General features: G+C 39.0%; 1 protein-coding gene across 3 annotated transcripts in view; it reads right to left on the minus strand.

Annotated features, from left to right (window-relative positions):
* The window catches only part of LOC109439156 (uncharacterized), a 32,507-nt gene that overhangs the window by 12,000 nt on the left and 4,159 nt on the right, over positions 1–16,348 (minus strand). The gene's annotated exons all lie outside the window — the stretch shown is intronic.

Consider the following 16,348-nt stretch of genomic DNA (forward strand, 5'->3'; position numbering starts at 1 on the left):
TAAAGGGTGATTCTAAATCAAGAGCTCAAATTTGTAGGTAGTGAAATAAAGGTCATTATTGCTTTGGACAGATCAAAGTTCTTGATGTCAGATCCAATAACTGGAAAAGTCTCCCCTTTCATATTAGATTGAGAACTGTAAACAATGATATTTTCCTTCTAGAAGAGAGAGAAATAAAATAAGAAGCAATACCATGTTTCCCCAAAAACAAGACCTCGCCGGACAATCAGCTCTAATGTGTCTTTTGCAGCAAAAATTAATATAAGACCGGGTATTATATTATAATAAAATAAGACTGGGTCTCATATTAATTTTTGCTCCAAAAGACACATTAGAGCTGATTGTCCAGCTAGGTCTTGTTTACGGGGAAACACGGTTGTAAGGAAAAGAGTTGTATAGGCCTGATCTTGTCTTTGGGGGAAAGCTGTCTCCTTCAGAGGCCACCTGCTTCAATTTTTTTTTTAAATTAAAGTTTGTGGGGGTGAAGTTGTTAGTAAAGTTACATAGCCTTCAGGTGTACAATTCTGTGATACATCATCTATATGTCACATTGTGTGTTCACCACCCAGAGTCAGTTCTCCTTCCATCACCATATATTTGATCCCTTTTACCCTCATCTACCACTGCCTCCCCCCGACCCTCTGGTAACAACTAAACTATTGTCTGTGTCTATGAGTTTTTGTTTCTTCATTTGTTTGTCTTGTTCTTTTGCTGTTTTCAGTTTTAATACCACACATCAGTGAAATCATACAGTTCTCTACTTTTTCTATCTGACTTATTTGGCTTAGCATTATAATCTCAAGATCCATCCATGTTATCACAAATGGTACTATTTCATCTTTTCTTACTGCTGAATAGTATTCCATTGTGTTTCGAAGGACATTTTGGTTGTTTCCATGTCTTGGCCACTATAAATAAAGCTGTAATGAACACTGAAGCACACATGTCTTTATGGATAAATGTTTTCAGATTTTTTGGGTAGATACCCAGGAAAAGGATTGCTGGGTCATATGGCAATTCTATTCGTAATTCTTTGAGGAACCTCCACACTGCCTTCCATAGTGGCTGCACCAATCTGCATTCCCACCAACAGTGTATGAGGGTTCCTTTTTCTTCACAGCCTCTCCAACACTTGTTACTATTTGTCTTGTTGATGATAGCCATTCTAACTGGGGTGACGTGATATCTCATTGTGGCTTTTATTTGCATTTCTCTGATGATTAGTGATGTTGAGCATTTTTTCATATGTCTATTTGCCATTTCTTTGTCCTCTTTGGAGAAATGTCTCTTCAGGTCCTCTGCCCATTTTTAAATTGGGTTGTTTGTTTTTTTGTTGTTGAGTTCCTTGTATATTTTGGATATTAGACCTTTATCAGAGGCACTGTTCCAAAAAATCTTCTCAACAAATGACAATGAAAATACATCCTACCAAAATTTTTGGGATGCAGCGAAAGCAGTTTTAAGAGGGAAATTTATCTCATTACAGGCCTATCTCAAGAAACAAGAAAACTCCCAAATAAATAACCTCATGTTACACCTTAAAGAACTAGAAAAAGAAGAACAAGTAAAACCCAAGGTCAGCAGAAGAAAGGAAATAATAAAAATTAGAGCAGAACTAAATGAAACAGAGAACAAAAAGACAATAGAAAAAATTAATGTGACAAAGAGCTGGTTCTTTGAGAAGATTAACAAAATTGACAAACCCTTGGCTAGACTTACTAAGATAAAAAGAGAGAAGACACTGATTAACAAAATCAGAAACGTAAAAGGGGAAGTTATCACGGACACCACAGAAATACAAAGGATCATCCAAGAATACTATGAAGGACTATATGCCACCAAATTCAACAACCTAGAAGAAATGGACAAGTTCTTAGAAACATATAGCCTTCCAAGGCTGAACCATGAAGAACTGGAAAATCTAAACAGACCGATCACCAGTAACGAAATTGAATCAGTCATCCAAAACCTTCCCAAAAGCAAAAGTCCGGGACCAGATGGCTTCACTAGTGAATTCTACCAAACCTTCAAAGAGGATCTAATACCAATTCTGCACAAACTCTTCCAAAAAATTGAACAAGAGACAGTACTCCCTAACTCATTTTATGAGGCCAACATTACCCTGATACCAAAACCTGGTAAGGACAGCACAAAAAAAGAAAACTACAGACCAATATCTCTGATGAATACCAATGCAAAAATCCTAAATAAAATTCTAGCAAATCGAGTACAACAATGCATTAAAAAGATTATTCATCACGACCAAGTGGGGTTCATCCCGGGGACACAAGGATGGTTCAACATACGAAAATCCATCAATGTGATACATCACATAAACAAAATAAAGGACAAAAATCATATGATTATATCAATTGATGCAGAAAAAGCATTTGACAAGATACAACATCCATTTATGATTAAAACACTTAATAAAATGGGTATAGAAGGAAAATACCTTAACATAATAAAGGCCATATATGACAAGCCCTCTGCTAATCTCATAATTAATGGAGAAAAACTGAAGCCCTTTGCTCTACGTTCAGGAACACGACAGGGATGTCCCCTATCACCTCTGCTTTTCAACATAGTGTTGGAAGTCCTTGCCAGAGCAATCAGGAAAGAGAAAGAAATAAAAGGCATCCAAATTGGGAATGAAGAAGTTAAATTATCACTCTTTGCAGATGACATGATGCTATATATAGAAAACCCTAAAGACTCCACCAAAAAGCTATTAGAAACAATCAACGAATACAGTAAAGTTGCTGGCTACAAAATCAATGTACAAAAGTCCATTGCCTTCCTATATACTAACAATGAAATCTCAGAAAAAGAAATACAAAAAACAATTCCTTTTGCAATTGCAGCAAAAAGAATAAAATACCTAGGAATAAACTTAACCAAGGATGTGAAAGACCTATATGCTGAAAACTATAAGACATTTTTGAAAGAAATTGAAGAAGACACAAAGAAATGGAAAGACATTCCGTGCTCATGGATTGGAAGAATCAACATAGTTAAAATGGCCATATTACCCAAAGCAATATACAGATTCAATGCAATCCCCATCAAAATCCCAATGGCATATTTTAAAGAAATAGAACAAAAAATCATCAGATTTGTTTGGAACCACAAAAGACCCCGAATAGCCAAAGCAATCTTAAGAAAAAAGAACAATAATGGAGGTATCACACTTCCTGACTTTGGCTTGTACTACAGGGCTACAATAATCAAAACAGCATGGTATTGGCAGAAAAACAGACACATAGACCAATGGAATAGAATTGAGAACCCAGAAATAAAACCACATAAATATGGACAGATAATTTTTGACAAAGAAGTAAAACATACAATGGAGCAAAGACAGCCTCTTCAATAAATGGTGCTGGGAGAATTGGATAGCCACATGCAAAAGAATGAAACTGGACTGCTATTTGTCACCATGTACCAAAGTTAATTCAAAATGGATCAAAGACTTAAGCATAAGACCTGACACAATAAACTGCATAGAAGAAAACATAGGTACTAAACTTATGGACCTTGGGTTCAAAGAGCACTTTATGAACTTGACTCCAAAGGCAATGGAAGTAAAAGCTAAAATAAACGAATGGGACTATATGAAACTTAAAAGCTTCTGCACAGCAAAAGAAACCATCGACAAAATAAAGAGGCCACCAACTGAATAGGAGAAGATTTTTGCAAACAGTGCCTCCGATAAGGGACTAGTATCCAGAATATACAAGGAACTCATGCAACTCAACAACAAAAAAACAAACAACCCAATTGAAAAATGGGCAGAGGACTTGAAGAGACATTTCTCCAAAGAGGACATACAAATCGCAAATAGACTTATGAAAAAATGCTCTACATCACTAATCATCAGAGAAATGCAAATCAAGACCACAATGAGATATCACCTCACCCCAGTCAGAATGGCTATCACCAAAATGACAAATAGTAACAAATGTTGGAGAGGCTGTGGAGAAAAAGGAACCCTCATACACTGTTGGTGGGAATGCAGACTGGTGCAGCCGTTATGGAAGGCAGTGTGGAGGTTCCTCAAAGAATTACGAATAGAATTGCCATATGACCCAGCAATCCCTCTCCTGGGTATCTACCCGAAAAATCTGAAAACATTTAGAGATAAAGACACGTGTGCTCCAATGTTCATTGCAGCTTTGTTTACAGTGGCCAAGACATGGAAACAATCAAAATGTCCTTCGATAGATGAATGGATAAAGAAGTTGTGGTATATATACACAATGGAATACTATTCGGCGGTAAGAAAAGATGATATAGGAACATTTGTGACAACATGGATGGATCTTGAGAGAGTAATGCTGAGCGAAACAAGTCAGACAGAAAAAGCAGAGAACCATGTGATTTCACTGATATGTGGTATATAAACCAAAAACAACAAAAGAACAAGACAAACAAATGAGAAACAGAAACTCATAGACACAGACAATAGTTTAGTGGTTGCCAGAGGGTAAGGGGGGCGGGGGGTGGGGGGTGGGAGATGAGGGTAAGGGGTTCGAATATATGGTGATGGAAGGAGAACTGACTCTGGGTGGTGAACACACAATGGGATTTATAGATGATGTAATACAGAATTGTACACCTGAAATCTATGTAATTTTACTAACAATTGTCACCCCAATAAAAAAAAAATTTTTTCCTATTCAGTTGATTGTCTCTTTATTTTGTCGCTGCTTTCTTTTGCTGTGCAGAAGCTTTTAAGTTTGATATAGTCCCATTTGTTTACTTTAGCTTTTACTTCCCTTGGCTTTGGAGACAAATTCATAAAATGCTCTTTGAACCCAAGGTCCAGAAGTTTAGTACCTATGTTTTCTTCTATGCAGTTTATTGTGTCAGGCCTTATGCTTAAGTCTTTGATCCATTTTGAGTTAATTTTGGTACATGGTGACAGATAGCAGTCCAGTTTCATTCTTTTGCACGTGGCTATCCAATTGTCTCAGCACCATTTATTGAAGAGGCTGTCATTTCTCCCTTGTATGTTTTTTGCTTCTTTGTCAAAAATTATCTGTCCATATTTATGTGGTTTTATTTCTGGGTTTTCGATTCTATTCCATTGGTCTATGTGTCTGTTTTTCTGCCAATACCATGCTGTTTTGATTATTGTAGTAGCCCTGTAGTACAAGCCAAAGTCAGGAAGTGTGATACCTCCATTATTGTTCTTTTTTCTTAAGATTGCTTTGGCTATTCGGGGTCTTTTGTGGTTCCAAACAAATCTGATGATTTTTTGTTCTATTTCTTTAAAATATGCCATTGGGATTTTGATGGGGATTGCATTGAATCTGTATATTGCTTTGGGTAATATGGCCATTTTAACTATGTTGATTCTTCCAATCCATGAGCACGGAATGTCTTTCCATTTCTTTGTGTCTTCTTCAATTTCTTTCAAAAATGTCTTATAGTTTTCAGCATATAGGTCTTTCACATCCTTGGTTAAGTTTATTCCTAGGTATTTTATTCTTTTTGCTGCAATTGCAAAAGGAATTGTTTTTTGTATTTCTTTTTCTGAGATTTCATTGTTAGTATATAGGAAGGCAATGGACTTTTGTACATTGATTTTGTAGCCAGCAACTTTACTGTATTCGTTGATTGTTTCTAATAGCTTTTTGGTGGAGTCTTTAGGGTTTTCTATATATAGCATCATGTCATCTGCAAAGAGTGATAATTTAACTTCTTCATTCCCAATTTGGATGCCTTTTATTTCTTTCTCTTTCCTGATTGCTCTGGCAAGGACTTCCAACACTATGTTGAAAAGCAGAGGTGATAGGGGACATCCCTGTCGTGTTCCTGAACGTAGAGCAAAGGGCTTCAGTTTTTCTCCATTAATTATGAGATTAGCAGAGGGCTTGTCATATATGGCCTTTATTATGTTAAGGTATTTTCCTTCTATACCCATTTTATTAAGTGTTTTAATCATAAATGGATGTTGTATCTTGTCAAATGCTTTTTCTGCATCAATTGATATAATCATATGATTTTTGTCCTTTATTTTGTTTATGTGATGTATCACATTGATGGATTTTCGTATGTTGAACCATCCTTGTGCCCCGGGGATGAACCCCACTTGGTCGTGATGAATAACCTTTTTAATGCATTGTTGTATTCCATTTGCTAGAATTTTATTTAGGATTTTTGCATCGGTATTCATTAGAGATATTGGTCTGTAGTTTTCTTTTTTTGTGTTGTCCTTACCAGGTTTTGGTATCAGGGTAATGTTGGCCTCATAAAATGAGTTAGGGAGTACTGCCTCTTGTTCAATTTTTTGGAAGAGTTTGTGCAGAATTGGTATTAGATCCTCTTTGAAGGTTTGGTAGAATTCACTAGTGAAGCCATCTGGTCCCGGACTTTTGCTTTTGGGAAGGTTTTGGATGACTGATTCAATTTCGTTACTGGTGATCGGTCTGTTTAGATTTTCCAGATCTTCATGGTTCAGCCTTGGAAGGCTATATGTTTCTAAGAACTTGTCCATTTCTTCTAGGTTGTTGAATTTGGTGGCATATAGTCCTTCATAGTATTCTTGGATGATCCTTTGTATTTCTGTGGTGTCCGTGATAACTTCCCCTTTTACGTTTCTGATTTTGTTAATCAGTGTCTTCTCTCTTTTTATCTTAGTAAGTCTAGCCAAGGGTTTGTCAATTTTGTTAATCTTCTCAAAGAACCAGCTCTTTGTCACATTAATTTTTTCTATTGTCTTTTTGTTCTCTATATCATTTCTGCTCTAATTTTTGTTATTTCCTTTCTTCTGCTGACCTTGGGTTTTCCTTGTTCTTCTTTTTCTAGTTCTTTAAGGTGTAACATGAGGTTATTTATTTGGGAGTTTTCTTGTTTCTTGAGATAAGCCTGTAATGAGATAAATTTCCCTCTTAAAACTGCTTTCGCTGCATCCCAAAAATTTTGGTAGGATGTATTTTCATTGTCATTTGTTTCTATGTATCTTTTGATCTCTCCTCTAATTTCTTCTTTGACCCAGTCTTTCTTTAAAAGTATGTTGTTTAATCTCCATGTATTTGTGTTTTTTCCAGCTTTGTTTTTACAGTTGATATCCAATTTCAAAGCCTTGTGATCAGAGAATATGCATGGTATGATTTCAATCTTCTTAAATTTGTTGAGACTGATTTTATGTCCCAATATATGGTCTATCCTTGAGAATGTTCCGTGTACACTAGAAAAGAATGTATAGTCTGATGTTTTAGGATGAAGTGCTCTGTAAATGTCAATTATGTCCATTTCATCTAATGTGTCATTTAGGGCTACTATTTCGTTATTTATTTTCTGTTCGGATGATCTATCCATAGCTGTCAATGATGTATTTAAGTCCCCTAGTATAATTGTGTTTTGGTCAATTTCTCCCTTTAGTTCTGTTAGTAGTTGCTTGGTGTATTTCGGTGCTCCCTGATTGGGGGCATAAATATTGATGACTGTTATGTCTTCTTGTTGTACAGTCCCCTTCACCATTATGAAATGTCCATCTTTATCTCTTGTTATCTTTTTCACCTTGAAGTCTGTTTCATCTGATATCATTATGGCTATACCTGATTTTCTCTGGGTACCATTTGCTTGGAGTGTCAATTTCCACCCTTTCACTTTGAGTCTATGCTTGTCCTTGTAGCTGAGATGTGTCTCCTGGAGACAGCATATGGTTGGGTTTAGTTTTTTGATCCAATCTGCTACTCTGTGCCTTTTTATTGGTGAGTTCAGTCCATTTACATTTAGGGTGATTATTGATATGTGAGGATGTCCTGTCATTCTATCTTTAGTTTTCTGGTAAGGCTGTGTCTCCATGGTTTCTTTGCCTTTTTGTTGTTGTCTATTATTTCTGTGTGGTGGTATTCTATGATGTTTCCCTCTGTTTCTTCTTTTATTTCAGTATATATTTCAATTCTGGATTTATTTTCAGTGGTTACCCTTAAGTTTATGTAAAAGAAAGTTTGATATTTAGAGTATTCCATTTTCTTCAGCACGCTTACTTTCTCCATTCCCATATTCCGGTTCAGGCCTTTACTCTCCCCCTTTTTGAATTGTGGTTGCCACAAATTGTCCCTGTTGATGGTGGTCGAATAGCCTCCTTTAGTATTTCTTGTAGTGCAGGTCGTGTATTAGAAAATTCCCTCAGCTTCTGTATGTCTGGAAAGGTCTTTATTCCTCCTTCATATCTAAAGGATATCTTTGCTGGATATATTATTCTTGGCTCATGATTTCTCTCTTTCAATAGTTTGAATATTTGGTTCCACTCCCTCCTGGCTTGTAGAGTTTCTGCTGAAAAATCGGATGATAATCTCATGGGCTTTCCTTTGTAAGTTACCGTCTTCTTTTCCCTGGCTGCCTTGAGGATTCTTTCTTTGTCGTTGATTTTAGACAGCTTCAATACAATGTGCCTTGGAGAAGGCCTGTTGGGATTGAGGTAACTAGGTGTTCTATTTGCTTCTTGGATTCGAGGGTACAGTTCTGTCCACAAATTTGGGAAGTTCTCATCGACAATTTGTTTGAATATATTCTCTGTTCCCTTCTCTCTTTTTTCTCCTTCTGGTATGCCCATTATTCTTATATTGCTCTTTCTGATGGAGTCTGAAAGTTCTTGTAGAGTTCTTTCATTTCTTTTAAGTCTCAAGTCTCTTTCTTCTTCTATCTGTGTCATTTCCAGGTTTCTATCTTCGATGTCACTGATTCTTTCCTCCATCTGGTCAACTCTACTACCTAAATTGGCTATTTCATTCTTAATTTCTTGTATTGAGTTCTTAATCTCCAGAAATTCTCTTTGGTTCTTTTTTAAAATTTCAATATCTTTCGTAAAATGCTCATGCTGTTCTTTGATTGAGTTTCTGAGTTCATTTAACTGCCTATCTGTGTTTTCTTGTATCTCGTTGAGTTTTTTCAGAACTGCAATCTTGAATTCTCTGTCACTTAAGTCACATATTTCTGTATTTTTAAGTGCCTTCTCTGGAGACTTTTCACTTTCTTTCTGAGCTATCTTGTTGCCTTGGTTATTCATGGCGATTACTGGTTTACTATTTCTCTTCCTAGACATCTACAGGAGTGACTTCTGCAACAGGTTGATAGGAAGAGGTCTTTCTTTTGTTTTCCAGTACTTGTTGGTAGAATGTCTTATTATTTCTCCAACTGCAATTTATTTTTCTTCTCCCACACGGTAGTGCTGTTTTCTCTGCACTATTCCTGCTTCTCACACAATGGGGGGATTCCCTGGGAGACGGGCTTGTCCTCTGTTAATAGTTCGTCTAGGTCACAGGGCGCAGTGTCCCGGTGGGTATGCGGAGAGCTTTTGATGTTCCAAAGCTCTTCCAGCTCCTGATTCAGAGCCCGTTTGTTTCAGCAGTTCTGTTTACTCCTGCAGGGATCCACCCAGATAGGTGGGGTCAGGGGCGGGGTAAGTTGTGAGAGGTGGCCCAGAGCAATGGCGGCCACCACCACCACAGCCGGTCCTGCTTCCACGGCTCCCTCCCCTTTGCCGGAACTAGTTGGGCTGTGAATTTGTGTCTGCGGCCCACAGTTCTCAAAACAGCATATATTCTGTTGTTTTGATCTGACACTCCTACTGTTTCGCTTCTAGCACCGGGCAGGTGGGGGCGGGGCGAGCTCTGGGAGGGGTGGGAGGGGGCGGCTAGTCTCAGTGCCTAAGGCTCCGTTCTCTGCTCGGCAGTGAGGCCTTAAACCACCGTTTTCAGCCTTTTTCCCTCAGTCTTTTCTCCGAGGTCTCTGCCGTGAGCGTAGGGTTCAGCCGTGGTATATGCTGTCCCCTCAGCCCTGTGGGCCACAAGCGGAGCCCTAGCAGTCCGAGTTCTTCCCTCACTCGCAGCTGTGGTAGTTTCGGGAAGCAGTGAGCTCGGAGCACTGAGCTAGGTCTGCGTCCTGCGCTCGCACGGCTCTGTCTCCGCGCACTTCTCCGTTTCCTCCTCCCCCCACTCGCGCGAATCTCCCACCTGTAGGTGATTTCAGTCAGTAGTGGGCCTCTTCGTCTTGCCTGTCTGCTGTGCAGGGAGTCCTTTGTGGAGTTTTTGTTTTTTGATTCATTGTAAATTCCAGGGGAGTTTTACAGAGGCTCACCTCACGCCGCCATTTCCCCATTATTCTTATATTGTTCTTTCTGATGGAGTCAGAAAGTTCTTGTAGAGTTCTTTCATTTCTTTTAAGTCTCAAGTCTCCCACGTCTTCCATCTGTGTCATTGCCAGATTTCTATCTTTGATGTCACTGATTCTTTCCTCCATCTGGTCAACTCTACTACTTAAGCTGGCTATTCATTCTTAATTTCTTTTACTGAGTTTTTAATCTCCAGAAATTCTATTTGGTTATTTTTTAAAATTTCATTCTCTTTGGTAAAATGCTCATGTTGTTCTTTGATTATGTTTCTGAGTTCATTAAATTGCCTTTCTGTGTTTTCTTGCATCTCGTTGAGTTTTTTCAGAACTGCAATCTTGAATTCTCTGTCATTTAAGTCACATATTTCTGTGTCTTTAAGTTCATTTTCTGGAGTCTTTTCACTTTCTTTCTGAGCTGTCTTGTTGCCTTGGTTATTCATGGCAATTAATGATTTATTATTTCTCTTTGTAGACATCTACAGGAGTGGGTTCTGCAACAGTTTGATAGAGGTTTTTTTGTGTTTTCCAGTAGGTATTTGTAGAATGTTTTATTTTCTTTCCAACTGCAGCCTTTTATTCTCTCTCACACTGTAGTGATATATTTTCTCTGTACTATTCAGGCTTCTCACACAATGGGGGTATTCCCTGGAAGGCAGGCTTCTCCTCTGTGAACAGTTTGCCTGGGTCATAGGGCGCCGCCACCGTTTGGGTTGTGGAGAGCTTCTGAAGTTCCAAAGCTCTTTCTGCACTAGATTCAGTGCCCCTGTGTTTCAGCAGCTCTGTTTACTCCTGCAGGGATCTGCCTAGATAGTCGGGGGTGGGGTGAGTTGTGAGAGGTGGCTCAGAGCAATGGCGGCAACCACCACCACAGCCAACCCTGCTTCCACGGCTCCCTCCTCTTTGCCAGGACTAGTTGGGCTTCAAGTCCATGTCTGCAGACCACAGTTCTCAGAACTGCAAATATTCTGTTCTTTTGATCTGACATTGCTACTGTTCTTCTTCTAGCACTGGGCAGGTGGGGGCAGGGCGAGCTCTGGGAGGGTAGGAAAGGGGCGGCTGGTCTCAGTGCCTAAGGCTTCCATTCTCTGCATGGCAGTGAGAGCTGAAACCACTCTTTTCAACCCTTTCCCTCAGTCTTTGCTCTGAGGTCTCTGTCGTGAGCGTTGGGTTTAGCTGTGTTATATGCTGTCCCCTCAGCCGTGTGGGCCATAAGTGGAGCCCTAGCAGTCTGAGTTCTTCCCTCTTCCACAGGTGCGGTAGTTCTGGAGTGCAGCGAGCTCGGAGCACTAGCTAGGTCTGCACCCTACACCCGCAGGGCCCCTTTTACACGCCTCTCATTTCCCTCTCCCTCACCCCCACTCGCACAATTTGCCCACCTTTAGTTGATTTCCATAGTGCGCCTCTTAGTCTTGCCTGTCTGCTGTGCAGGGAGTCCTTCCTGGCGTTACAGTTGTTCAATTTATTGTAAATTCCAGAGGAGATTTCAAGAGGCTCACCTCAAGCCGCCATTTTTGTAACATCCTCCCCTGCTTCAATTTTTGCCAGGTTTGATTTCATGTCACTAGACTGTGTTCAGTTCCAATGACGGTTTGGTGCCTTCTTTAAATGTGATGCATGTATCCAAGAGTCTACTCCTGGAGTTTAGCAGCACAGGAATTAGTCAACAGTACCTGATAGGGGCTATTCCAGAAAGGCTTTGTTTGTTTGTTTTTTGGTGTTTCTTTCACCCAAAAGGGGTGGATCTGAGATTTAAATGGATCAACAGCTATGCTTTTGGCAAAGTATTTGGAGGGTCTCTACAAATTTTGCTAACTGAATCTTAATAATGCAATTAGTACATTCAACTATACCTGAAAATTGAGGGTCATAAGTGCAATGAAAATGTAAAACTGGCCAAACAACACAGACTTGTTAAAGCACCTGACCAGTAAAATGGGTTCTTCCATCACTATGGAGTTTGAGAGGGGTTCCCCAGGGAGGGATGATCTTCTCTAACAGGACTCTAGCCACAGAGAAGGCAGTACCCTGTCTACAAGGGAAAGCTTCAGTCTAGTGAGAAAACATACGGATCACGATTAAAACATATTTATATCCATGAGATGGGGGAAACTATGTGAACTCTATTTGTCAAACCTCAAATGGTGCATTAGACAATTTAAAATATCCATGAACAGTGTGAACAGGCTTCCCTGGGTTGTACTTTGGACAAGTGGGACAAGTGAGATAGGCACTTTTCATGGCCTTATTAATATTCCCCCAGCAATTTTGATTCATGAATGTGATCATTTTGTTAGTGGGCCAATGGTTTAATGCATGTACAGTAGATAGAGCAGACACTTTAGAATCTCAGGTAGGACTAGGTTGTTATTGGATCTGAACCAGAGCTTTCTCTTTTTATCAAACCAACAATTGTTGGATTTCTAGTCTTGTTTTTCTTTTCCTGAAGACAAAACACTGGGTTCTCTGGGCAGTTTTTCTAAGTTATCTGTTAAGGAACTATCCCTTTGGACCATGACAGAGGTTTGACCTGCTGCTGGTTCTTTTAAGGGCAGCATTCCTTGCAGAAGTGTTAGCAAAGTGATTTCCCTTAGCTTCCAGAGAGTCAAGTTTAGAATACCCTGGGGTCTAAATAATAGCTAAAGCAGCAGGTAAAAGTATGGCATCCAATAATTCCTGTACATATTGGCCATTTTAAATTTTATTTCCACTGGAAGTAAGGAAGCCATGTTGTTTCCATAACATTTGAAAGTCATGAACCACTTCAAACGCATATCTACTGTCATTATAAGTGTTGGCAGTTTTGCCCTTGGCTAAAATACAAGCCTGGGTGAGAGCATAATTCAGCCTGCTGGGCTAAATTAGCCAAAGGTAAAGATGCTGCCTCTATGACTTCAAAAGGGGTTACAACAGCATAACCAGCACAGTGCTTTCCATTTTTATTTTGAAAATATGAACCACTTGTCATCAACTTAACCCAAAGGAGTCTCCTCTAGTTCACTATAAGGGGTCAGGAGGTGATCTGTCAGTGTCAATCAGTCATGAGAGTCTTTGTTGGTATCAGAGAGAAGAGTAGCTAGATTAAGGTTATCACAACATGAAAGAGTGATGTGCAGAGCAGTTAACAAAAGGACTTCATAGAAAATCAGGCAACTAACTGAAATCCTGGGTGTAATGAGACGGGAGAATTTCTACTGCATGGGGTACAAAGATGGTTAAAGGGGATCCCACAAAAATTTTCTCTGTGGCCTTAACCAAAGGACAATGGCAGTAATGGCTCTAAGACAAGGAAGGTATCTCTGTGCCACATGCTCCAGTTGCTGACTGTAATATTCCAAGGGCCTATGGTGGTCCCCAAGTTTTTGAGTGAGTACTCCGTGGCATTCCCTTACTTTTCATATATATATACATACATATATAAATATATATACATATATATGTGTGTATGTATATATATATATATAAATATATATACATATATGTGTGTATAGATAGAGAGAGAGAGAGAGAGAGAGAGAGAGAGAGAGAGAGAGAGAATGAATCTGATAATTGAGATACCCCCAAACAGGTGGATTTTTAAACTATCCTTTAAGACTTTAAAAGCTGTATCATCCTGTTCTTCCCATAATATTGGGTCAGCACTGTCATTCTTTAGTAAAACATACATATATAACATATACATTATGTATTTTATATATATATATATATATATATATATATATATATATATATATATATATATTATATAAGACCTGTCTTTTTTTCTTTTAATTTATTGGAGTGACAATTGTTAGTAAAATTACATAGACTTCAGGTGTCCAATTCTGTATTACATCATCTATAAATCCCATTGTGTGTTCACCACCCAGAGTCAGTTCTCCTTCCATCACCATATATTTGATTCCCCTTACCCTCATCTCCCCCCCCCCCCTTACCCTCTGGTAACCACTAAACTATTGTCTGTGTCTATGAGGTTTTGTTTCTCATTTGTTTGTCTTGTTCTTTTGTTGTTTTTGGTTTATATACCACATATCAGTGAAATCATATGGTTCTCTGCTTTTTCTGTCTTATTTCACTTAGCATTATACTCTCAAGATCCATCCATGTTGTCACAAATGTTCCTATATCATCTTTTCTTACCGCCAAATAGTATTCCATTGTGTATATATACCACAACTTCTTTATCCATTCATCTATCGAAGGACATTTTGGTTGTTTCCATGTCTTGGCCACCGTAAACAAAGCTGCAATGAACATTGCAGCACACTGTCTTTATGTATAAATGTTTTCAGATTTTTTGGGTAGATACCCAGGAGAGGGATTGCTGGGTCATATGGCAATTCTATTCGTAATTTTTTGAGGAACCTCCACACTGCCTTCCATAACGGCTGCACCAGTCTGCATTCCCACCAACAGTGTATGAGGGTTCCTTTTTCTCCACAGCCTTTCCAACACTTGCTACTATTTGTCTTGTTGATGATAGCCATCCTGACTGGGGTGAGGTGATATCTCATTGTGGTTTTTATTTGCATTTCTCTAATGATTAGTGATGTAGAGCGTTTTTTCATATGTCTATTTGCCATTTGTATGTCCTCTTTGGAGAAATGTCTCTTCAAGTCCTCTGCCCATTTTTCAATTGGGTTGTTTGTTTTTTTGTTGTTGAGTTGCATGAGTTATTTGTATATTTTGGATATTAGCCCCTTATCGGAGGTACTGTTTGCAAAAATCTTCTCCCATTCAGTTGGTGGCCTCCTTATTTTGTCAATGGTTTCTTTTGCTGTGCAGAAGCTTTTAAGTTTCATATAGTCTCATTCATTTATTTTAGCTTTTTCTTCCATTGCCTTTGGAGTCGTATTCATAAAATGCTCTTTGAACCCAAGGTCCATAAGTTTAGTACCTATGTTTTCTTCTATGCAGTTTATTGTGTCAGGAAAGACCTGTCTTATAATATAATGTTTGTCAGACTTTTGTGAGCAAGTGTGAATTCTCCAATCAACAGGCTTTGGTAAAGCTACTGTAGTTGCTTGGTGAAGTTCTCGAGAGAGTCCTCTAGCTTCTTTCCAAAAATTAGAGGTTTGTTTTTCTAAATCCTTCCTGTGATGTTCCCATTGGGCAATTCCTGCTGTACATCAGAAAGCCCAGACTGATGGGTCTGAATAACTATAACAAACTCCTCAGCAAATGTGTGAGGATTCTCAGTTACCTTAGGGAATTCTTTATGGCTTGTAATTCAACTTTTGTTGAGGGAACATATGAAAGCTGAAGTCTACTGGGATCCTCAGAGGGCTTAACTTTAAAGGACAGGTACTGATATATTCAGAGGAGAAGGGAATAAGAGTAAGTTCAGAGGAAGATGGCGCCAGAGGTAAGGCAAGGAAGCCAGATAGTGAAAAGCCAGATGGCTTTGGAGGTAGAGCTTGAAACAAAGGAGTTGAGGGGGAAAGGCAAGACAGCACTGGAGGTGGAGATCATGAGGCTTCAGAGGCCATCTTTTCTCTCTTTAAAAGTTCAGTAGCCTCAGTCAATTCTAAAACTTTATTTTGAAAAGAGGCAACTTCAGATTCTTGGTACCATTTGGAAGCCTCAAAATACCACTTGATACAGGCATTCCTTCCACCTTTGGCAGTTTTAGTGCTAATATTGTCCAATTAGATTTTAAGAAAAGTAAGTTTAGGAATCTCAAAGATTCCCCATGGTAGCCATCGATACTCTGAATTACTTTTGCTCAGATCTGTCAATTTAGTTCAACATGCCCATGAAGAGTAGCCATGCCTTTTAAACATAATTTCAACTGCAGTCCCTGGAGGATGGACAGTCTTGAAATATTTAGATAACTGAGATCCCATTTTTTAGAAACTTTTCTCTAGAGTAAGTGCTCAAAACAGCCTAAATATCTCAAGCAACCTGCAGTTTAGATACCAGCCAGTCTCACTCTAGAACAGCCTGGTCACAGAGGGATCAGGCCAAAGTTAAAAAGCCAGTTCTAGTAGAACAGCCTGATCTCAAGAGAGACAAGTCAAAAGCTGATGAGACACAGCCTCCAATGGAGCAGTCTGGTTCCAGACAGAATCACACCAAAACCTAGCCTCAGTTTCTGTGGAAAAAAACCCAGTTCCAAATGGAATCTATCAGAAAGCTAGTGCAGCTCAGTGAAGCAGCCTGGTGTCTCCGGGTAGTCAGGTCAAAGTGTCAACCGAGCTCACAAATGAACAAACAAACAAGCGAG

The sequence above is a fragment of the Rhinolophus sinicus genome, chromosome 4 (genome assembly GCF_057876585.1).
Source record: "Rhinolophus sinicus isolate RSI-liver-muscle chromosome 4, RSI-T2T, whole genome shotgun sequence".
Lineage (NCBI taxonomy): Eukaryota > Metazoa > Chordata > Mammalia > Chiroptera > Rhinolophidae > Rhinolophus > Rhinolophus sinicus.